Below are 25,421 nucleotides of genomic sequence, written 5' to 3' on the forward strand. Positions count from 1 at the left end.
ATCCAAGCACCAGACACACCCAAGCCACAAACCCTGATAGTTAAAATACAAGACAATAGATATGGGGTCTGAATCTTGTTACATGAAGTCAAGGGGGTAAAAGTCCTTGAAGAGTAGTATTTCTGCATGTACCCAAGAAAGAAATAGAGGTGAAAGGGGAAAAAAAACTAGGTGAAAGGGGATGTTATACCAAAACTTGAGATGAATTACTATATTTTGGTATAGGCTACATAAGAGACACTGGTTCAATCCCTGGTCGGGAAGATTCCCTAGAGGAGGGCATGGCAGTATTCTCCAGTATTCTTGCCTGGAGAATCCTGTGGACCGAGGAGCCTGTCAGCCTATAGTCCATAGGGTCACAAGGAGTAAGAGTCACCTAGCAAGTCACAGCTGAATCAACTTAGCATGCATGTACCATCCTTATACTAACATGTGTATGATTTAAATAGCACCATGTCAGTCCCTGTTAAACTATACACAGTCAAAGGGGAGGAACTGATGAAGTAAGCCTTGATGTTTGCCAAAGAATAAGGAAGAAGGTGGTCTTCTCCCTCTCCCCACTTTTCTTTTGCTTATAAAAATAAAGTCCTCTTAGTCATCAGGGCAGAGCCTTCTCACCTGTCTGCCTTTATCTCTCACAAGTGTCCCACGCTAATAAACTCAACTCTTTGCCTGCCATGTTGCCTCACGCTGAGTCCTTTCTGTGATGAGACAAAAGAATCTGAGCTTCTTTAAGTCCTGACACTAGATGAGTGGTTTCAGTGAAAAGATAGTGGATTCCAAGTCTCCTCCTACTCAGAGATAGTGGGATCAGGTCCCAGTCCGAGTTTTGATCAGGTTCCACTCCCACATGTGAAGGAGCTTGGTTGCAGCAGCACAGGGAGACACAAGTCAGTTAATTGCTCTTTACCATGCCTGGTATAGAAAGGAGTGTTTCTCAACCTCCCAGGGCAGGGAAATACCAGTGCCTAAGGAAATGACAAATGGTTCTTGCCTGGAAAATTCCATGGATGGAGGAACCTGGTGGGCACAGTCCATGGAGTCACAAAGAGTCGGATACGACTGAGCGACTTCACTCACATGGTGTAATCCAACTGCCTGAGGCCACGTAGCAGTTTTCTGGCACAGGACCAATTAGGCATGTTGCTATTGTTTAGTCTCTAAGTCATGTCTGACTCTTTTGTGACCCCATAAACTGGAGCGAGGCTCCTCTGTCCATGGGATTTCCCAGGCAAGAATACTGGAGTGGGTTGCCATTTCCTTCTCCAGGGGATCTTCCCAACCCAGAAATCGAACCCAGGTCTCTTGAGTCTCCTGCATTGCAGCGGGATTCTTTAACTGCTGACCCACCAGGGAAGCCCCCCAAAATACCCTAAATAAAGAGAGCCTTGTTTATTAATTCCAAGTTACGATTCATTTCTAAAGAGAACCGCTGATAAATTACATACAAATATCATGATTTATGTGCATGCTCAGTTGCCGGGGATCGAACCCACGTCTCCTGCTGTTCCTGCATTGGCAGGTGGATTCTTTAGCACTGAACCACCTGGGAAGCCCCTGACAGAGCTCAAAAGTGACCTCTGGGGCTTAGTGGCTGAAAGCAGCAACCAGCTGCCATTTGGAGTCATGAGACCACCACTGAAGACTGAGTGGTCACTCTGGGACTGGGCTTCTACTCTAAGGCTGTTCACTCAGTCTCAGACCCTGGGGCTGAGAGGCTGCAGAGTTCAGAGGTTAAGAGTGTGGGTGTGGAGCACACCCCACCCTTGACCTTCACCCACAAGCGCAGACCCACACCAGCCCAGCGTGCCTGTCTGAGCTGTACAAGGAGGCAGATAGGCTGTAGGTAGGAGATTGAAAGAGCTTGGGCCTGGGAAATAGAACTCCTAGTCTCAACACAGCCATAGAATCCAGAACAAGTCGCTTCACCTTTCTGGGACTCCTGATTATTCATCTGCAAGATGAAGGGATGGAACCCAACAGCCACAAGTCCATACCTGAGATGAGGTCTGTTCAACCAAATTTCTTACTGTTTTTCTTTTTCTACATAATATATTGAGGTAGTTTTTCAGGTTCTGGTACTTTATTAGCTCTTCAAGTACCTCTGTCTGTGAGCTACGAAACCCTAGTGGCACACAAAAACTCAACAGCTCTGGCTCACGTGGCAGTGCAGAGTGGCTGGTGTAGGCCGGTTCCCCAGGCATCTGTAGATCTGCTGGGAACTCTCTCTGCATGCTTGGCTGGCACCTTTGCTAGCGCAGCTCTGCTCTGCTCATCTCTCATCTTTCTTTTCTCATCAACCAGCAGGCAAGCCCAGGAGGGTCCATCCCAGGGAGAGAGCAAGAGGGCAAGCCCTAACATGCAAGATCTCTTGAGGTCCAGGCTGGAAATTATACTTCTGCCTTGTTCTACTGGCTAAGCAAGTCACAAGACTAATCTCAGAGTTAAGACATAAGGCAATAGTATTCAACGGGGCTTCCCAGGTGGCGCTAGTGGTAAAGGAAACAGTAATCACAAAGTTGCACGGTAATGGATGAAGAGAGGGAAAAATAGACGCCATTCTTGCAGTCGAAGAATGGGAGCATGAAGGCAATCTACCTCCCTGGGAAAAGGGAAATGTCATCCAAGTCAGGTCAGTGGGCCATCCGGAACCTGAATGAAGTTCTGGGGAGATCAGCCAATTCTGACAAAAATACAGGCTCTCCATCCCTCTGATGGCAGAGCCTGACAGGACGCTTGTCGCAGAATCTGCCACCTTCCTCTGCCCCAAATCCCACAGATTTGGATCTCCTGGGGTGCTGAGTTCAGGGTGAGGAGGATCACCTCAGGGCAGGCTTGGGCCCTTCGAAAGCTCTTGGTATCTGATTTGATTGGAGCTGAGGAAGATCCAGCAAGGGAGGGTGGTCATGGCCTCCAGTGGGGGCTCCCAAGCTCACAAAACACCTCCCTGGCTTAGCAGAGAGGACCAGAGCTTGACTCCAGCCTCCGAAGGCCAACTTCCATCCTGCTTCTGCCACTCACTAGCCAGGAGCCTCAGGTAACCCTTACAGGATCCCCAGGGCCTGTTTCCATTACTGGGAAACAGAGATGATTCATTCCTCACAGGCTCGACTTAAGCTGTCTACATGAAATGGGCTTTGCCAAGCACCACTAAATATCTCACCAAGTCGGGTGACACCCACCCTGCTGTAGCAGCCCCAGGCATCATTGCCCACCCTGCTCTGGGGTGGGAGTAATATTTCCATCCCCCTCCCCAGACACTGCTGGTCCTTCTGCTGTGCCCCACCAAAGCCCTCTGCATTCACTTGTCCCACTGAAACATTTGATTGCTATTTTTTATTTTTCAGCTTTCTGGCCACCCTCCCCACCAGGCCATGTTTCCTGGATGTTCCACCCTTGGCTAGTTTAGATTTGCCATCAGCATCTCTTAGCTTGATTCTTCTAGTCTGTCCCAGCAGGATAGCCTCGCACGCCCACATTAAAGGTCAGCTCTTGGACGGTATTATGGCTGAGCAGCTGGAGGAAGCCTCGGAAGCTGATTTCCCTTTCTCTAGCTACTAAATCATTCTTTTATCCATCAGCTCCAAGCGAGACCTTGGGCCCTAAAATGAGCTGTTCTCTGTCACCCCAGACAATAGCATCTTTTAAAATCTCATCTGGACTCATCTGCCTGAGTGATCCCCACCTCCCTGGAGATGACAAACCACTGAATCCATTCTGACTCTAAGTGGCAACACTCACACTTGGAGGCCTCATGAAAAGATGCGGCTGTGAGGGGCAGTAGGGGGTCTCCCTAACTGCACTTTTTTCAGCCATACAAGCAGCACCTGGTGCTCATCAGCTCCCTGCTGGTCTTCTCAGACCGTTAGATGAGGCCAGGGAGACAGTGGGAGGAAGGCCTGGGATGCTGTCTAGACGGGGGTCAGAGCAGTGAGAGAGGAGGAGACCCTGCCCTGCCAGACATGCCAACTGACTGCTTTCATCCAAAGATGGGCGCCCGTCATCAGGTGGCTTCTCAGGCTCAGCTGAACCTCTTATGACCTAACTCACAGCGGCGGGTCCTGTGTTCTCTTTTACCCAAGATCGATAAATTGCATACTTCTTTCCTCCAGCTGACAAATATATATGGAATCCCTGCCATGTGATAAGTAGAGGTGGGGATCATGCAACAGCGAGTAAAAGAAGCATGTACACACTACTATATTTACAGTGGATAACCAACAAGGATCTACTGGATAGCACAAGGAACTCAGCTCAGTGTTATGTGGCAGCTTGGATGGGAGGGGAGTTTGGGAGAGAATGGATACATGCATATGTGTGGCTGAGTCCCTTTGCTGCTCACCTGAAACTATCACAACATTGTTAACCAGCTGTACTCCAATATAAAATAAAAATTTGCTTTAAAAAAAAAAAAAAGACAGGGTCCTTGCCCTTGCAGACCTTACTCCTGGGAAAGAGAGATCCTAAACAGCTGATCAAATAATCAAAATAATTTCAGACTGTGAAAAATTCTGTGCAGGAAAAAAATACAGTGCTGTGACAGAGTCTAGAAGAACAGGGATGTCTTCATGATGAGTAATCAAAAAGGTCATTTGAAGCAGGACCCTTTGATAGTTAGGCAGAGACTTGAAGGATAAGGAATAGGAGGACGAGCAGGCAGAGGGGCTGCACGTGAAAAGGCCCTGAGGCAGGAAGCTCTTGGCGTGTCCTAGGGAGCATAAGAAGGGCCATGTGACTAGAGCAGAGAGAAGGAAAAGGAAGGCAGCAAGAACAGAGGGGGCAGGCCAGGCTGGCTCACTCAAAATGGAAAGTCACGTACATGCTGGTTTTCTTTCAACTTATTGGAGGATTTTAAGCTGGGGGCTGACACAAGACCTCTCCAGAGGTGTAAGGAAAATGCAAGTAAACTCTGAATCAGAAAAGAGGACATTTAACATAGCCAGAAGGAAAGGTTCTCTGATAAACAGGAAAAACTGGATAGAGGCTTGCTGGAAATGTCTACTTTTTGGCAAAAACTTAAAAAGAAGATGGAACTATCTATTTGAAATGGTTTAAGACAGTCTTACCTTGGAACAACATTCATACACGAGCTATATCTCAGCTGAATTTTTCAATTATATAAAGCAGAGAAAATATCAACCTCTTCTGCCTCTCTTCATTGAATGACAGTCAATTTTGAAAATGCTGTAGGCATTATTACTTAAACTAACAAATGTGCATTGAGACCTTTCCTCAGGGTCAAGCTCTATGGAAAACACAGTTTTTTTTGTGAAGGTGGCCCCCTGTCTTTAAGGAGCTTGCACTCTCATTTGGGGAGATATGACAAAATAACACAAAAAGTTTAATAATAATCTGGTACTCAATTTTCAATTCAAGACAAACAACAAAAGAAATACCATAAAGTTGTACATGAGGACACACTAAATGGACTCTTAAAGAAAATGTCCAGAACTGTTGGAGGAGGGGAGAAACCACACCTGGCCACATCTGGAGTGGCTGACTCAGATGTGGGCTTTGGAGCCCCCATAAAGATGCAGAAGTCACTCCAGAGGGGGAACAGGCTGGAGCGAAGCACCCACAATGGAAAGTGCAGGCAATCTGTACACGCTCCTGTCTAGCCACTGATGGTCATGAACATATCCCAAACACGAGTGTTAGCATAAGCAGTACCAGATCTGGGTGGGTTGTATGACACCTGAAGCTTAAACAGATTTTGTGCCCTCTGCAAGAAAAAGGACACAGAATAACTAATACAAAATTAGGTATGAAAGAGTATACTTAATTTGAATAAGATAAGAAATACTGGCAAGTTATTATTGGAATCTTAGAGAATCAGAACCTTTCCCCCAAAGTCTCTTCCACAGAAATTACCCTCTCCCCATAGAACACTCTTCATTTCCCAGTAGCCCCCAGGGCCTGGAGCCTCAGCCTCATAAATCCCAGGTAAACCTGCCCCAGAGCACAAGCAAACTACCTATGACTTGGATCCAAGACCAAGAGAAGAGGAGGTGGTGGCCCATCTGTGGAGCAGGCCCTAGAGAAGAGCTTCGTGCGCCGCTGGCCAGTGACGTGCAGAGAGGGACCACTGCCGTGACCAGGCACATAAACACCTCTAAGTCACAGACACATTTATGTCGTGGGTATGACCTCACGTGAACCCCGCCTGAGCCTGAGCCCCACCCCCCCCCCCACCAGTGGAGCCAGTGGCCCATTTCCTTTGTAGGAGCTGCACCTTCAAGTTGGAGAGCTCAGCTAGCCTGGCAAGTTGAACGTATGAATTCACTGAGCATTTTTGGTTATCAGAGGATCAGCACTAGTCCAAGTCAGCCGGGATTCAGACTCTCCAACTACATATCTGGCTCTGCTGTTCCCAAAATCTCATGTGCGCTGCGTTCCAAATCTGTAGGAGGACCCTGTTAGACTCCCTAATCATGGCTGAAACTCTACAGTTGCCACGCAGTTTCCACGTGCTGCCTGGTGTAGAACAGAGCTGGGGAGGATGTAAGAGGATTTCCCCCAGTTTGAGACACTTACCACCATTGTTGTTGCTCAGTCGCTAAGTTGTGTCTGACTTTTTGAGACTCCATGAATTGCAGCATGCCAGGCTTCCCTGTCCTTCACCATCTCCTGGAATTTGCTCAAACTCATGTCCATTGAGTCAGTGATAAATCACCATTAAAACTCCGGTATCATAGACTGTCTGCTCCAGAAAGAACTTCAGAGGTCATTCAGTACAGTGGTTTGTAAATGTTTAGTCGCCTTTTCTCTAAAAGCACTTTTATCCAGAAGGCTAAACAAGCAGGGCAGAGGATTCCCTCCACATCACTCATATTCCTTCTTCTTCTAAGTGAAAGTGAAGTTGCTCAGTTGTGTCTGACTCCTTGTGACCCCATGGATTGTAGCCTACCAGGCTTCTCCGTCCATGGGGTTTTCCAGGCAAGAGTACTGGAGTGGGTTGCCATTTCCTTCTCCAGGGGATCTTCCTGACCCAGGGATTGAACCCAGATCTCCTGCATTGTAGGCAGATGCTTTTACTGTCTGAGCCACCAGGGAAGATTCTTCTAAAGTACATTACATTTGGCCCCAAGTTTCTTCTCACCATGGTAGCCAAGGAGTCCAGGATCAATAACAGTCAGGCACTGAAGTACCTTCTCCCTCATCTCATCCCTTGGGTCCCTGAGGCCTGGGCTCTGTCCTGCATCTCCACATCTACCATTGCTCCTTGAACAGAGAAGACCACTCTCCACAACTCTCATCTAATTTCATTCATCAAGACACACTTGACCGCAGAGATCCACCCATGGCTGTTCTCAAGGCCAAAGCATTGGCCTCCTAAACCACAGAGCAGCCAACCAGCCACCAGGACCATTACCTCACAGGGGAGACAGTTTTCCACCCCTCACTGGCCCCTGCCAGCACTGCTCTCCCGGGAAGGACCACCCCAAGTCCAGACTGACTCTCCCCTCCTCCCACACAACCCATCTCCACACAAAACTTAGGTTGGGGGAGAGTGATTCTCTCTGTGCGTGACTTTTTTGTCCTGTATCTTAAATGCTGTTAACAAACCCCTAGGGCCAGGAAGCCAGAATCTCAGGTGATGGGGGGAAAACCTCACTTCATTCTTTGGAATCTTTCATGGGAGACAGAACAAAGATAGAGTAGTTAATACATCAATGGATTACCCCAACACAAATAAAATAAATGAAAGAAGGGCTTTTCCGGCAAAGAGAGTCAGGGTCCTATGCTTCCATTGCTCATCCCTGTGATCCCTGAGGGTCAGTGGTTTGAAAACTACTAAGTGCTACATCGCCCCAGCCCCACTCACACACTTACTTCACACATGAGGAAATGGGAGTGATTTGCCCAAGGTCAGCCAGTTAGTCAGAGCCTGAGGAAAGTAAAAGGTCCCTTCAGCCCTAATAGGGTCTGTCGTTTGACAGCAGCAGCCCCCGTACCCCAGCTGAAGCCTCTTTCACCTCAGCAGCTACCACAGAGAAAAGCCTCCCCTGTGAAGGACTGTTCAGAGTATTTTTATTTTGTCTGCTTAAGGTCTGACCGTTCTGAATAACTGGAGGTGATCAGGAGCTGAGTAGGACATGCTTTCTGCCCCAGCTCACCTGGAAGAGGTCAGTTTGAAGGGTGTGCGAGACACTCCAGGGATCTGCCAAGCAGAACCTCTCTCCCATAAGCTGTCAAAAATGCCACCTAGGGCTGGAAGACATTTACTTAATATGAAACCTTATTCCTGTAGGAAGGGAAAGAACCTGTATCAAGAGACCAAAATGACCAGATGTTGACAGGATCTGTGGTATATGAAAATCACTGGTGGATGCCCAGAATTCTTAATACAAATTCCAGAAAGTCTGAAGGCAACTGGCTAATAGGTATGAATTTGAAAGGAAATAAGTGTTTTGCTTTTGAGAAAACATAATCACGAGAATGGGATGACAAAGGATGAGATGGTTGGATGGCATCACTGACTCGATGGACATGAGTTTGAGCAAGCTCCAGGAGTTGGTGATGGACAGGGAAGCCTGGCGTGCTGCAGTCCATGGGGTCGCCAAGAGTTGGACACAACTCAGCGACTAAACTAACTGAATCATGAGAAAGATTCAATGTGGTAAAAGGATATTAGGACAGTCTGTGCTATGCTGCAGTAACAAATAAATCCTGAAATCTTAATAAGACTAATTTCAATCCTAAAGGTTTGTTGTAACAAAAATTTATTTCTCTTTCACAAAAAGTTGGTTGCATGTTAGGAAGCCCTTCTCCATCGTGCAACTATGTCCTATGGAAACAGTTTCTTCAACAGAAGAGAAGAAAGAGATGAAAAAGTCACATGCATCTTAAATGCCGCCCCATGAAAATGCTTCCCATCACTTCCATGCGGTGCATTAGAAAGAAGCAGGCACACGGCCTCAAGGGAAGCCGTGTAGAGAACACATGGATATTTGATGAGCACTAACTATCTCAGCCACATCAAACTCCCAGCTTCTGCCCAAATATCTGATCTTTTGCCCAGGGCCTTGAGTCCTTTATCCGTAAATATCCCATTCATTTCCCTTTCAGCCAGGGAAATGTCCTGAGACATGTCCTGACAAGCTTGTCTCAGCCCAGGTTTCACAAAAGCACCAGCCAGAGAGTCATCAAAGGAGAGTGTGAGGTCTGCTGTCTTGAGGTGCCTTGTGGTAACAGCATATCCAAGAAGACTGGGAAATGGTGACTCAGGATAGTTTGCTCATCAAACAATGTTTTCACTATGCACCAGGTGTGGTGTTCATCCTGCAGATGCAACAGTGACTCTACAGACACGGCTCCTGCTCTCAGAGAACTTAGAGTCTATTGGGTGGCCAATGAAACCACCTCACAAATGTGACAATAAGCTGCAGTGTGTACTGTGGAGGACAAGAACAGGGGGCTATGGTAGTATATAATCTCAACTGGGAGGGTCAAGGAAGACTTCTCTGAAGAAGTGATGCTTAAACTGAGCTAAGAAGGATGAGGAAGGGGAACTGAGGCAAAAGGGTATAAAGTGAAGGAAAAGTTCTCCAAGGGGAAGGCCCAGTACATGCAAAGACCCCAAGGGAGGGAGGGAACATGGAGTGTCTGAGGAACTTCAAGGTGACCAGGGTGGCCGAAGCTTACAAGGCAGGAATGTCACTCACTGGGTGTCACAACCCCAGGGGAAATAATTCATGTGGAAAAGCACATGTTTTATTTTTAAATGAGATTTTTGTTTCAAGATTGCTTCAGTGCAGAGTGGCTAGAGTTTGGCGTCAGTTTTTAGGTGTGTGGGTCCTTCTCAGCATTGACTCTACATGGTTCATGATCAGTGCTCCCAGCTCCCACACAACCTTCTCATGAAAGTTCAGGGCCCAGCCAAACCCTCAGCATGGCTTCCAGAGAAAGCATGCAGAGCGAGACACAAACTTACTGGGAAAAGAAAACTGTGCGATTAGAAAAGGCCCCCTTCCTACCATCAAACGCCTTGGATGCCTCAAATCTCATAAACATCTCTTCAGGAAAATAAGTGGTTAAAAGAAAGAAATTAGGGGTGAGCAGTTTCTCTGTAGAGGCCAAAACAAAAGGGTATTCCAATAGTCAGAAGGCAAGAGGGCCTGAGTGAAAAGCAGAGGGGAACTGGGCTACCTGAAGAAGACCCTGAACTTGGGAGTGCCACCCCAGACTAGGGTCTGGCCCTGGAGGCACCTCACTCTCTAAGGGGTTCAGAGGCCCTGGGTCTCCCTGTTGCCATCCAGACTTCAAGACCGATGGCTCTGGTGAACCATCCCCCGCCTAGATCTCTGCTTCCTCCCCTCTCTTCCACCTCCACCCTGCCCTGCTGCCCCTCTGTTTCCCAGCTTCAGCTACTTTAGACCTTTCCCAGTTCCTCACAGCTTCTCAGAAGCTCTTCCCTGGCCCAGAACCTCCCTCCCCTTCCCTCCTCCTCCTCTTTCCTCTCAACCCAGCTTTCTCCTCTTAGGAGACTTTCCCTGATGCTCAGACAGAGACGGGTCCACATGCTGTGCCTCCCAGCATCCTAGCATCCTGCTCTTCACCCCATCACAATGTAGTCAGGACCCTTTGTTATGATCCCTTCTTCTCTCTTGGACTGCAAGCTCCCCCAAAGCAGCACCCACTTCCACGTGGGCCCCTACTGTCTCCATAGTGCCCACATGCTGCCCAGCACAGAGTAGGGCCTCAACCACTATTTCCTGAATGAATGAACAATCCAACTGCAGAATGAGGATGTAAGTTTCTCAAAACCAGGAGTTTGACTGATTTAAGGCTACATTCCCAGCACCTAGAATAGACACTGGTGGGATGAATGAATGAATGACCTTCTGAGCTGGAAAGGATAACTTAAATGCCTTCATTTTTTAAGTGAAGACATGGAGGCCCAGAAAAACCAAAGACCTGCCCACGGTTCCCCAGCTCAAACAGCCAGGCTGGGCTCCCAGTGCCAAGAACTGAAATCATCTGCAACACTCAGACCATCCCCCCCCCTTTTTTTTTGAGGAAAACACACAGAGGTATTGATCCTTTCCAGAAGCAGGTGCCCAAGAGTGTGTGTGAGTGTGTGTGAGTGTGTGTGTGTGTGTGTGTGTGTGTGTATGAATGCATTTATTTGTGTATTCCCTGCCCTGCTCCAAGACCTGGAGGCAGTTTGCCCACTATAGCTCATGGCAAGGCTGTATTTTCCAAACTCAAGAACAAAACATGAGTAAAAACAACCTGTTTGAGAAGGAGGGGCTGTAACACCTTTAGCAGAACCAGCTTCCTTGGCCAGAGCAGGAGAGCTCCAACAGAGAGGGTTTTCTCTGTAATCAAATTACCAAAATTGGTGATGAAGAGGAACAGAGCAGACATGGAAGATTTCAATTCCGCTGAAGGATTTGGCACACTGTCTCAAGGAACTGAATTTGCAAAATTCTTGCGTAAGGACAGCGTCACGTGGAGGAAAACTCTAGCTACGGGACCACAGATGGGGGTGGGCGATGCTGACAACCAAACCTTCCAAGTGATGTCTGGGTCGTTGACACAAATCTTAGCCGCCTCCTAGTCTATGAGGGGCAGGAGACAGTGCCTTGGGGAAGCTGCAGCCACAGTAACAATTAAGCACCAACTATCTGTACACTGCAGTTAACTTTCTAAAGCCCTTTCAGTCACACCATCTTATCTGATCCTCACCATGCAAAATAGAGGCTCAGAAGAGTCACGTGATCTCCCAAGGTCATGGAGCAAATGAGTGGCCGAAGCCCAGCCCTGCGGTCCACTGCTGCCCGCCCACTCATGGTTGTCATGAGGATCAAGAGAGTGGCTCATTGTGGGAAGGACATTTACTTCTTTCAGGACAAAAGGGCATCATATTTTTTAATGTCCACATGGCACTAACTGCTACCCTGCCAGATCAATTAGTCCCCCTAATGAGCATGTTTTCACTGATCATTTCTTACAAGGGTTCAAGTGGACACAGGTAAGGAGGAAAGAGAGCACAGTGGCTCATCTCCGAATCCAACCACAGATGCTTCTAAGGGGGGAATGGGGGGTGGGATGAATTGGGAGATTGGGATTAACATATACACACTACTCTGTATAAAATAGATAACTAGTGAGAACTGGCTGTATAGCACAGGGAACTCTAATGCTCTGTGGTGACTTAAATGAGAAGGAAACCCAAAACAAAGGGGATATATGTATACAAACAGCTGATTCACGTTGCTGCACGGCAGAAATGAAAACAACATTGTAAAGCAACACTACTCCAATTTAAAAAAAAAGAGCCCGAGGTTTCTTCTGAGCAATGTCCTTCCCGCTAGTTCCAGGAAATAGGTGCAGTCATATACCAAATTGAACTCTTGATGTTCTCCCTGCAAAACTGGCTCCCATCCAGTGTTCTTCACCATAACAGATGCCACCAACCAGTTTTATAAACCGGAAACCTCAAGTCATCCTTGACACCTCCCTTTTCCTCACCCACCAAATCCAATCCACTGCCAATTCCATCTGACCTCCTAGCAACTTCCCATATCTGCCTTCTTTGTGCCATTCACTCCCACCCCCTCAGTCCAAGTGATTACCAAGTTTCGCTTGAGATGATTCCAGTCGTTTCCCCCTGCTCTCCTCATTTTCTGTCTCAGTTCCTCCAGTCTATCCTCCACACTGCAGCCAGTATGAGCATTTGAAAATGCACATTTGGTCACGCCACTTCCCTGCTTAAAATGCTTCCATAACACCTACTGCACCAATATGGGCCATCAGGCCCGATGTGGCCCCACCTGCCTTTCTGGCCTCTCCATTGTCGGCTCCTCAGTCACTCTCTAACCTCCAGATACACAGACCTTCTCCCTACCCTTGTTGAGGCTATGCTCTCTCCCACCACAGGATATCCATGTGTCCCATTTCTGCCATTCTCTGTCCCCATCTGCCTCTACCAACCAGATTCCTAGCTCTCCTTTAGAGTGCAGCTCACGTGCCATGTTCCAAGGAAGTCCGCATTCCCCAGAACTCGAGGCTGACTTCAGATCCTCCTGACAGACAGAGTCATAGGACAATATGTTTAACTTTTCCAGCTTAAATTACAGAGATCCTAGACTTGGAGCTCTGTAAGGTCATAGATTGTGCTTTTGATGCAGACATTCGGGTAGGAACATGGTCGGCCCTTAGAAAATGTTTAATGAACTAATGATGCTTAAGGAAGTCCTACCAACTCTTTAATCAGAGCTATCACAATTTAAATCAAATCATACTCCATGACAACGGCCCATATTCATTCAGTCACAACCTTATTCCTAGAAACCAGAACCTCACCTGGTACCCGGTCAGAACTTAGTAGATATTTATCGGGAAAAAGTTTAATTAATAAAGCTGCAGCACAGACACAGCAGATGGAGAAAATGAGTTTCATTGGAATGAAGGACCTTGACCAAGGATATGACCTTGCCTGCCAGGATTAGGCAGACCATGGGCATTACCCAACCCCTGGACATGGATCTGGGGATTATCACTGAAATGAAGCGAAATGTTTCTACTGAACAAGACTGAAAGCTGGGGGAAGGAAACTTCAACCCACACAATATCAGGCCTAGTGGTGAGAATGGCTGGCAAGGGAAGGCCCAGCTCCCCATCTCTTCTCAATTATCCACCAAATTAAGTCTGGGTAGACTATGGAACGGTCAGAAGTTGGAGCATTCAGGAAAGTAAAACTGCAGCTTTGGGCCTCCAGCAGCATGGAGTGGGCAGGCAGGAGGGCAACCCCATCCTGGTTATAGAGTTGGTAGGGCTCCCTACAACATCATCAGTTGATTAAACATTTGCTAACGGCCAACCATGTTCCTAGCTGAATGTCTACATGAAAAGCACAGTCTTCGACCTTACAGAGCTCCAAGTCTAGAGAAGAAACAGATTTATAAACACGTTATTGCAATTTGGAGAAGGAAATCGCAACCCACTCCAATATTCTTGCCTGGAGAATTCCATGGATAGAGAAGCCTGGTGGGCTCAGTCCAGGGGGTCCCAAAGAGTCAGACAAGACTGAGCAACTAACACACATTGCAATTTAGTAATTAAGTGCCAGAACTGTTACCTAGCCCAAGCTCATACTGTTAATCACACCAATAGGCCAATAAATGGAGAGAAGAGTTGATGGGGAAAGAAATGGAAACTTTATTCAGAAAGCAATCGAACAAAGAAGATGGTGGACTAGTGTCCCAAAGAACCATCCTGCCTGGGTTTAGATGTTTGTTTTCTTATAGAACAAAGATGGAGAGGTAAGAGGGCAAAGCAAAAAAAAAAAAAAAAGGCAGCAAGTTGTTGCAAACATTTCCTAGTTCTGGCCAGCCACTGGAGTGTGTTAATTGCTCAGTCACATCTGACTCTTTGTGACCCCATGGACTAGGGCCCGCCAGGCTCCTCTGTCCATGGAATTCTCCAGGCAAGAATACTGGAGTGGGTTGCTATTTCCTTCTTCAGGAGATATTCCCAACCCAGGAATCAAACCCTGGCCTCCTGCAGGGCAGGCAGGTTCTTTACCATCTGAGTCACCAGGGAAGCTTTAGCCAAAGGAGGGGATGTGCTAATTTCTTCCCTCCTGCAACCATTCACAGGTAGTCCTTGTTAGGATGTTTCCTGAGAGCTAAACAAAGCTATTTTAGGTTAACACTCAGGCCTGAGGAGCAGGGTCCCCAGAGATGGGCCATTACGTATACTTAAATCAGTAGGCAGCATCCCTTTAGTGATTAACTTGTAGCAAAAGGAATAGAATACAAAGGTCAAAGTAAAAGAAACAGATTAAAGATGGTCAGATATGTTATAAAGTTATGTCTCAGGTGCTGTGGGCACCCAGAAGGACAGTTGCCTTCTGGGATAAATCAGAGAAGGGGCTGCTCAGAGGCAATGCTCCTGAGAGCTGCAATGACCCCACAAGCAGAAGTGCACCCCACACTCAGCATATGACCACCACAGCCCAGGCAGCATCTGTTGTCCTGCAGTGACACATGGAAACAAAAACACCCAGAAGGACAATGACTAGCCCTGAGGTGGCCTTTCAAGTGGTCAAACCAAGACCAGAAAACAGAGGTGCCACCTCTTCACATTGAGAGAGCTGAAGAAGGAGTAAAATACCACTGAGAGGAAGAAATCTGGGGGCTGAGGTCAGGAGAGTGGCAAGCCAGTGGTCCAGGGTTGCCCATCCACATGCTGCACAGAGTTGGGTAGGGTCCCCCACCCCCAAATTCGTGTCCACCAGCAACCTCAGAAGGTGACCTTATTTGGTAATAGGGTCCTGGAAGATGTGGTCAAGTTAAACTGTCACCATGCTGGATTAGGGTGGGCCCGAATCCAGTGGCTAGAACACTTAGAGACACATGGATGCACAGGCGACAGTAGAGACAGATTGAAAGATGCAGCTACAAGGCAAGAAGTACCTAGGATTGCTGGCATCCACCAGGAGCTTGTCAGAGGCAAACAAGGATTCTCCCCTAGAGCCTACAGAGAGACCATGGTCCTGCCAACACCTTGACTTCAGACTTCGGCATTCAGAGCGTAACTTTCTGTTGTTCTAAACCACTCAATTTATGGTAATGTGTAATGTTAGCGCTAGGAAGTTAAACATATAAAGAGACCAAACATGTAAAGCTATGGAGTGAGCCGGCCTGGCATCAGACATGGGCCCCAAAGTGGACCCCACTGCAGAGCACGTAAAACAAGGGGCAAACGATAACCCTATAAGCAAAACAGAAAAAGAGACACAGATGTACAGAACAGAATTTTGGACTCTGTGGGAGAAGGCAAGGGTGGGATGTTTCAAGAGAACAGCATCGAAACATGTATATTATCTAGGGTAAAACAGATCACCAGCCCAGGCTGGATGTATGAGACAAGTGCTCGGGACCTGGTGCACTGGGAAGACCCAGAGGAATCGGGTAGAGAGGGAGGTGGGAGGGGGGATCGGGATGCGGAATACATGTAAACCCATGGCTGATTCATGTCAATGTATGACAAAAACCACTACAATATTGTAAAGTAATTAGCCTCCAACTAATATAAATAAATGAAAAGAAAAAAACAAGGGGCAGCAGTTACTCAGGTTTAGATGACTGCTGCAAAGAGGTAGTGGTGTTGTCAAATAGGTCCATTTTTTTAGGGAAGGGGCAAAAATCATACTATTGTATGAAAAAATCTCTAAGTTTTATCTATTTATTTCTTTTCTGCAGTGGAAGCTCGGAGTCTTAATCCCTGGACCACCAGGGAAGTCCTGATAATGGCTCTTTTATCAGTCTTCTAATTCGAATTCCCCTTCTTTGTTAGAGTCCTTGAGCAATCCTTAGAGCTGGCTTCAGTGAAAACTCTTTAAGTTTTAAATATGAGCTCAAACAGTTTGATTGTTTATTTCATTCTTAGTTTTTGTTTTTTTGAATTAGTGTAGGCCAGAGAAGTTCAAACCAACCTTCCCCATTTTGCAGGTAAAGAAACTGTGACCCATGAGACAAGGTGATTTATGCCTTAAGCGAGATTCAGGGGCGAAACCTACCCTTCATCTACTGCACGACAACCCCGCTGTCTGTCCCACCACTTCCTTTTCTCCCATGGAGAAGCGGGCATCAGCTCAAGATACACAATCTTCATGAAAAGGGTCGACTCTGGGCTGGAGGGAATGGGTACAAAAAAAAAAAAAAAAATGCCCTCATTTTCCCAGCTGCCATGGTATCCAGCAGTTCCTCCCAGGATGAGTTGCCAGAAAGAAGTTACATGTGTTCACAGCCAAGTCCTCAGCCACAGAGACAGAAGGGGATGGATGGGGCCTGGAGGGCACGGGATGGTAAGGGCAACAGGAAGGGCATTTTATAAGGGTGACATCTGTGGGAAGCGATTCAGAGAGCCTCACCTGGCAGCATCTGTGATGCTCCAGCAGGAGGAGTTTCCCACCAGGCTCTGTGGCAGGCCAGCTAGACAGGGGGAGCTGTTCTCAGCAGTGAGCATGAAGACATCCAGGCAGCCACAGCCAGTTATTGCGGGAGGAGGAGGGTGTCAGCCAAACAGCGCTAATGAGATGCCAAGGCAGACAAGCCTGGGAGCACATCACCAGTGTGTCGCTGACGCTCAAGAATGCCGTACCTGTTTGGACTGATTTTTGCTCTCCTATCCATGTTCTGAAAGCTGGGAAATGAAGTGAGGCCTGAAAAGTTCTGTTTGGACAGTGCCTGGAATGGCACAGAACGTCACCAGCCGCAGCGAGGCGCGCCTCTGTGCCAGTGGAGAGGACGTGCCAGCACCAGCACCGCGCAGAGACCTCACACCCTCACAGCCCAAGCAGCGTCCTCCCTTGTGCGATGGGGAAGCTTCTTGGGAGAACGGCAGAGAAACCAAGACCCTGCTTTTGTGTTTTGTTGTCCTTTGACAAGATGCAAAGGAACTTCTGTGAAATTTTCTCTTGAAGACCAGAAATGAAGTTCACAGCACCGCTTGGCTCTAGCAAATCTTATACAATGGAGTTCAACAGCCCTAGACTCCCACCCTGGCTGGTCTTCACAGAGTTCCGCGAGACCAGGCCTAAAGCAGACATGGGCAAGGAGAGCTCTGTGACGATGACCCCCAGGACCTCTGGCTGGTATGAGACCCCCCCAAAGACACACACACATCCACACGCACGAACACACTGGCCACACAGCAACTGTTAATGACAAAAAATAGGGTTGGGTCCGAAAGGACAGCAGTTGCTGTGCTAAAACCTGAGTGGTATGCAGAGGCATGCCTCTCTGCTAAGCCCTAATCCCCCTGGCATCTGGGGCCTGCTATTTGCATAAGTAAATGGCAGCTCATTAAGAACACATTACTTGCTCTGTAACCATGTAAGGAAACCAACCCACTGAACCCTAAACCCCTGGAGATTTCTTTAATTCAGTTTCGCAGCCTTGGAGGCATGAAGCAGAGTCTGTCATCTGCCATCTGTCTGTCCAGCCAGAAGAGGAAGAATAGACCCTTATGGAAACACAGAAGAGACTTCATAAATATTTGTTGAAGAATGAAAGATGGTAGGCCAGCTTTGCAAAGGGCAGATCTTACTAAAAATAGAATAATGTTTGAACCACACTGGTTAGGCTGGAGGACAGTGACTGCAAATCGCCCGTTAGCTTTTCTGACTTGTCCATGTGATGACTCTGATTGAGGGGGTCACAAGCGGAATGGAGAAATCTGGAGTTTTAAAATGCCTCCCGAGGATTCTTAGTTACTCCACTGTTTGAGAACCACTGCCTTTGAGACTTCTAGGAGCTTGTCAGAAATGCAGCGTCTCAGGCCCTGTGAAGCTCCGCTGGGTCAGAACCTGCGTTTAACAAGCATGGCTTCCCTGGTGGCTCAGCAGTAAAGAATTCAACTGCAATACAGGAGCTGCAGGAAACGCGGGTTCAAACCCTGGGTTGGGAAGATCCCTGGAGGAGAACAAGGCAACCCACTCCACTATTCTTGCCAGGAGAATCCCATAGACTGAGGAGCCTGATGGGCTATAGTCCATGAGGTCAGAAAGAGTCAGAGCATGACTGAAGTGACTTAGCACGCAGCTAAGCATTCTATGCAGAGTACGTCATGAGAAACTCTGGGCTGGAAGAAGCACAAGCTGGAATCAAGATTGCCGGGAGAAATATCAATAACCTCAGATATGCAGAAAGTGAAGAGGAACTAAAAAGCCTCTTGATGAAAGTGAAGGAGGAGAGTGAAAAAGTTGGCTTAAAGCTCAACATTCAGAAAACTAAGATCATGGCATCTAGCCCCATCACTTCATGGGGAATAGATGGGGAAACAGTGGAAACAGTGGCAGACTTTATTTTGGGGGGCTCCAAAATCACTGCAGATGGTGATTGCAGCCATGAAATTAAAAGACGCTTACTCCCTGGAAGGAAAGTTCTGACCAACCTAGACAGCATATTAAAAAGCAGAGACATTACTTTGTCAACAAAGGTCCGTCTAGTCAAGGCTATGGTTTTTCCAGTGGTCATGTATGGATGTGAGAGTTGGACTGTGAAGAAAGCTGAGCACTGAAGAATTGATGCTTTTGAAGTGTGGTGTTGGAGAAGACTCTTGAGAGTCCCTTGGACTGCAAGAAGACCCAACCAGTCCATCCTAAAGGAGATCAGTCCTGGGTGTTCGTTGGAAGGACTAATGCTGAAGCTGAAACTCCAATACTTTGGCCACCTCATGTGAAGAGCTGACTCACTGGAAAAGACCCTGATGCTGGGAGGGATTGGGGGCAGGAGAAGGGGACGACAGAGGATGAGATGGCTGGATGGCTTCACCGACTCAATGGACATGAGTTTGAGTAAACTCCGGGAGTTGGTGATGGACAGGGAGGCCTGGTGTGCTGCAATTCATGGGGTCAAAAAGAGTCGGACACGACTGAGTGACTGAACTGAACTGAGGCATTCGGTGGCCTAGTTTTGGGACGTTTGAGGAGCAGCAATCCAGAGGCAGTCCAGTGGCCTCTGTGTGAGTTGGTGGGGCTCAGACAGCCAAGCAGACCCCTGTCTGAGCACTACCCAAGGCAGCCCGTTACCAGTGCGTGGCCACTTGGTCACAGCCTCACCTGCCTCTTACAGGGCACAGAGGTTGTATCAGTGGCCCACCTCAGAGGCTCTTGTTCACGGTGCAGACCTAAGTAACCCTCCTCTCTCACCACATGAAGACCCAGAAGCAGGGCTGCCCTCAGAAGCACAGGCTGGAAGCCCAGGAATAGCAGGGCCTTGAGCTCGGGTCTCTGCTTCAGTGTGTGTCCCTGACATGTGGAACAAACAGCAGCAAGCCCCACGGCCAGCAAATTCCCGGCTGGCCTGATCCCAGGCCCAGCAATGACCTGGGAGGGCCTCTTGCACCCTCAGCAGCCACTCAGAAAGGGGGCGCAGGCAGGCTCAGAGCACTTGGGTCTATCTCCAGTGCCCTCTGGAGTCACTGATGGTTTGATGATTGCCGGTCAGCTGCCCAAGGGTGTCCAAGCCAATGACTTTCTTGCAGTCAAAGAAGGCAGGCCCTGTGTCTGCCAGGACAACAGCAGCCCTCTGCTTCACACCAATCCTAACTCATGCCTGCCTCCACACCAGAACCATCAGGGTCATCATGGGTTTTCTCAAAGGTCTGTCTTTCTCAACCCAGGCAGGGCCGCCCCCCACCTGGCAGATCAGAACACAGTAAGGGAGCAAGACACACAAGACAGAGACTCCTGAAGCCACGCAAGTGCCAATTGTGGGGGTATTTTTAGCCCCGATCTCTCTGGATAAGCAGCTCATGAAACCCTCCTCTGTCAGCGGGCCCTCTCTCCCCTGGCTCTGGAGGGGTGGGTGTTGCCTTAGTAACCATGGTGTGGCTCTGCTGCTTTGGGGACAGCTGTAACAGCCCACAGGTATCCGAAAGAGGGACCTAGGGCGGTCTCTGCTTCAGGCTCTGGCCTTCTCGCCCTGTGCAGCGTCCCCAGGGAATGGGGCCGCAACGACTCCGGGGCCCAGGAAGCCCCACGCAGACATCACAGGGGCCTCCGTGGGAGACTCTGAGACTTCAGGCTTTCAAAGATGTCCAAGCCACCATGAAGACAACACGCAGTGCCCACCTCAGCTCCTGTCTTTAAATTTTCATGAAATGTCCTCAGCTCACTGGGAGGTTAATTATCCCTGAGAGGTGAGGGTGCAGGGAGCAGGGGGCAGACAGGAGTAAGCCTTGTCTGTTTCTGCTACTCCTCACTCTGCTTTTTGAAGACCTTCATACTGATTCCTTGAAAGGGGCCAGGGATGAGGGGCCGTGTTGCTCTGAGGTCTAGAATTTTTCTCAGTATTTATTCCTTCCTGATTGCATCTTTGCTTTCCAGCAGATGCCTAGGAAAGTCTGGCCCCAAATCTCCAGCCCATTCCCCTTAGGTAATGTCCCACCTCTCCATGGTAATGAACTTGGGATAATCAGATGGACTGTTAGTTACCTTGTAGCACAGGAAGGCAATGCCTGAACCCAGGACAGACAGGCATGAATGCCACTGGGGCAAAGCAAGCAGGGGTTCCAGTGTGGGTTTAGCCATGTGACCAGTGGAAGAAGAAATCGTCACCATCCCCATTCAATTAGTTATAGCATGTTTTTGAGAGGCTGAGTCATAAAATGTACTAACAGAACAAACCACAGAATCTCCAATAACCACATTCTTTTTTTTTCCATGATGAAAATAGCTCTACTGGATTTTTTTTTATGGTTATATAAACAATACCTGCTTTATTGTAAAAAAAAAAAATTAAACAATACAGAAATGTGTTGGGGAAAAAAGTCAGGATGGCTTGCCACCCAGACATTACCACTGCCTGCTTTTTTCCTGGTTCTTTTTTTCTTTGTTGTTGCTGGTTGTTTTGCTGTGGGGTTGGTTTTTGTTTTTTTTGTTTTTTTTTTTTTTTTGCCCCATCACAGCACCAGTGATCAGGGATCAAACCCATGTCCCCTGCAGTGGAAGTTCAGAATCCTGACCCCTGGACCCCATGGATTTCTCACACTGTCTGCTTTTCATGAGCAGTTTTCAGACTTCTTGCATACATATATGTGCAATTTTCCATAGATGGAATTGTGTCATGCACACTGCAGTTTTCTTTCTTTCTCTTTGCCACAGGGTTTTTGTGAGTTTATCTTGCCATCTCCTCATCCAATCTCCCTGCTTGGACACCTGATGTTAGTAGCCTATCTTATCAGCCAGAATCATATGTAAGCAAATTTCCATGTCCATGTCTGACTCAAAGACATCCTCTCCTACTCCCAGGAACCATCTCACCACACTCTCTGGGCCAAACATTATTTCAGTCTTTCTTCAACATCTCAAGGCTTCCCTGGTGGTTCAGATGGTAAAGAATCTGCCTTCATTCAGGAAACCCAGGTCCAATCCCTGAGTTGGGAAGATTCCCTGGAGAAGGGAATGGCACACTCCAGTATTCTTGCCTGGAGGAGCCCATGGACAGAGGAGCCTGGCGGGCTACAAATCCATGGGGTCACAAAGAGTTGGACACCCCTGAGCGACTAACACTTCACTCTTCAACATCTCAGGGAAAGCAATCTTGTAAACCCCTAGGTTACTTCTGTGCTAGAAATGGCGCACCAGTTTCCCATCTCTCATTAAGATATAAACAAAGGCTTTGAAGTGACCCTCAGAGTCCTGCATCATCTGCCCCGTCTCTGAATCCTTTCCAACCAGTCTCCCTTTTGGAGCCTCTGGACTGGCCCTACTGCCCCCTCTGACACAGGGTCATGGCACCTGCCATTCCCTCTGCCTGATTCACTCATTTTCTACACCATCCACAAGGCTCATTCCCTCCCCTCCTCCAATCTTCAGTTTAATATCACCTTCTGAGTGAGGCCCTTATTGGGCACTCCATTTAAAATTGTACATTTCTCCCCAATGTTCCTTTCCTGTCCCTTGTTTTCCTCTGACACCTATCTCCAGCCAATATGCCATGTATTTTACTTACTGATGAGCTGGGTCACCCACCAGGAGGCAGACTCAGGGAAGACGGGGTTATTGATTCTTGCTGTGCACGGCTATATCTCCAGCACCCGAATAACCCCTGCCACGGGTAATTGCTCAATGAGTATCAGTCGAATGCATGAACTGTGGGATCTTCAGGAGACAGAGATAATCAGCAAGTTCTTGCTTAGTAGTTGCAAGTTCCTCCTACAGCTGCACTTTCAAGGTCAAATGATTTCACAAGCCTTGCCACTTAGAAGATATATACCTTTTGATTGCTGTAGTGTGCTCTCTGCTCCTCACACTCCAGAAACAACAGGTTGCTCCCCTCCAGCTGAGTTAATAGTTCAGATGTTCCAACATAGGCTCCACGCAGAATCTGGAGAGACCCCTGCCTCTGAGTCCTTGGAAGGGTCTTGCACTTCCCCAGCAGTGTTCCCTCACTGACCCCTCCCTTCCTCCCCTCCCATGGGTATGGCTTTTGTGGGAGGCCACACACACAGAAACCAATCTTTCTGTTCAGTCCTGGCTGTGAGCTGCATGCTGATGGTCCCAAACACGGGCATCCTGGACTCTTGACCAGCACGGCAGCTCACTGACCCCCTCCTGTTCCCTGATTGCAGAGGCTGATCCAGAAATACCAGCCTTCTTCCCAGGGCACTAGGGAGGTGACTGCAGCAGACAGCTTGAGCCTGTGGTTGGTTGGCTTGTCTTACGTTTGAGTTTGTGTCTTTGTTTTACTATTGATGATGATTATGTCCAATGGGCTGTCTTTTAAAAGCTTATTACTTGGATGATGCGAGACAATAAATGTATAAAAAATTCAACTTCTTTTGAATTGTAATGTGTTCCACATTTAACTTGTGGAAAGTGGCAAAAATGGGATATGGCTAAGGAGACAATTAATCAAGGACTCCCCAGTCCTTGGTTTGAGACCTTTTGACATCTGGCCAGAGAGTCTGCCTATGGAACACACACACACACACAGCATTCACAACCCAGATGACAGAAACCTGAGTGCCAAGCTCTCTCTGGCAAAAGGTTGTCTACCTTCACTCTCCAGCCATCTCCAAGATCAGAATCACAGGCAACTAGAAATTTCTAAATGCTGGCCTTGCTATGGAAACCCTCTCTGGAAGGTAATACATATCCCAGCTACCGCCAAGGCCAGCCCACCCCAGCCCTTAGTGCTCATCCTCCCTTGATACACAACCCCTCCATCCCCTCCCTGGAAAAGCCCTTCTACCTTATTCTTCCAGGGAGAAACAGCCCAGACTTGCCAACAGCAAGTTCAAAAAGGAAAGGAGGCTGGGCCATCTCACTGGGCTCAAATCCTCTCTGCCAGCCAAGAGGCAGATGGCTCCCACCATCAAAAGGAGGGAGAGAGTGGCTAAGGTGGACACTGATTCCTTCATCAGTTCAACACTGGAAGGGTTATTTTTCCCTAGGGTGCAACATGATTAGATTTTTATAAACTATTAGTGATATTAGTGAATCTTTAATTCTACCAGTTGTAGAATTTTTTTTTCAGTGTAATATGTCTCTTTCAAGTACATAGAGTAATATGAATTCTAGGCTAGATATTGGACATAAAACAGCTCATGTAATACTCGTGAGCAGTCTGAAAATATTATAATGCCATTTTATTCTGGTGAATGAATCAAAGAGGTTAAGAGCTAACAGCTGGTAAATAGTACCTCTGTAATTATTTACATTGCATTGATCTTGGATGGATGGGATGGATGGATGAACAGATGGATGGATGGACAGATGGCTGAGTGCACAGATGAAGAACAAAAAGAAAAGGCAACTAAACCACATAACTTCTCAGTTAGTTAAACTAATGAAATAGTGGGACTATTTAAAGGAATGAATTAGACTGATTAGTAATTAGCATCTCAGCAGTCAAAAAAAGAAAGGACAGGAGAATAAGGAGCTACTATTATAAGAATCTATGCTCTAGAGCCAGACTGCCGAGGTTCAAATCTCAGTCCCACCACTTACTAGCTGGATAACCTTGGGCTAGATATTTAACCTCTCTCTGCCTCTGTTTCCTCATCTGTAAAATGGAGATATTATAACATAAAGTTGTTGTGAAAATTAAATGTATTCCATAAAATAATGTGTAAAGCATTTGGAACCTTGCCCAGCACATAGCTGGGCAATAATGTTGCTGTTGTTATCCCCATTTTGTAGAGGAAACAGAAGTCTAGGGAATCCTGGGCCATAAATCTGGTCTTGGAAAATTCAAAAAAATTGAAATCATTCCAGTCATCTTTTCTGACCACAGTGCAGTAAGATTAGATCTCAATTACAGGAAAAAAAATTGTTAAAAATTCAAACATATGGAGGCTAAATAACACGCTTCTGAATAACCAACAAATCATAGAAGAAATCAAAAAAGAAATCAAAATATGCATAGAATGAATGAAATGAAACCACAATCCCAACCTTATGGGCCCTGTCAAGCGTGCTAAGGGAAGCGTTCATAGATTATAGGCTTACATCAAGAAACAGAAAAAAGCCAAATCAATAACCTAACTCTGAACACCTAAGCAATTAGAAGAAGGAAGAAAATGAAGACCCCAGGGTTAGCAGAAGGAAAGGAATCTTAAAAATTAGGGCAGAAATAAATGCAAAAGAAACTAAAGAGACCATAGCAAAAAATCAACAAAGCTACAAGCTGGTTTTTTGAAAAAATAAACAAAATTGACAAACCATTAGCAAGACTCATTAAGAAACAAAGAGAGAAAAACCAAATTAACAAAATTAGAAATGAAAATGGAGAGATCACAACAGACAACACTGAAATACAAAGGATCATAAGAGACTACTACCAGCAGCTATATGCCAATAAAATGAACAACTTGGAAGAAATGGACAAATTCTTAGAAAAGTATAACTTTCCAAAACTGAACCAGGAGAAATAGAAGATCTTAACAGACCCATCACA

This window comes from Cervus canadensis, chromosome 13 (assembly GCF_019320065.1).
Source record: "Cervus canadensis isolate Bull #8, Minnesota chromosome 13, ASM1932006v1, whole genome shotgun sequence".
NCBI classification, from domain to species: Eukaryota; Metazoa; Chordata; class Mammalia; order Artiodactyla; family Cervidae; genus Cervus; species Cervus canadensis.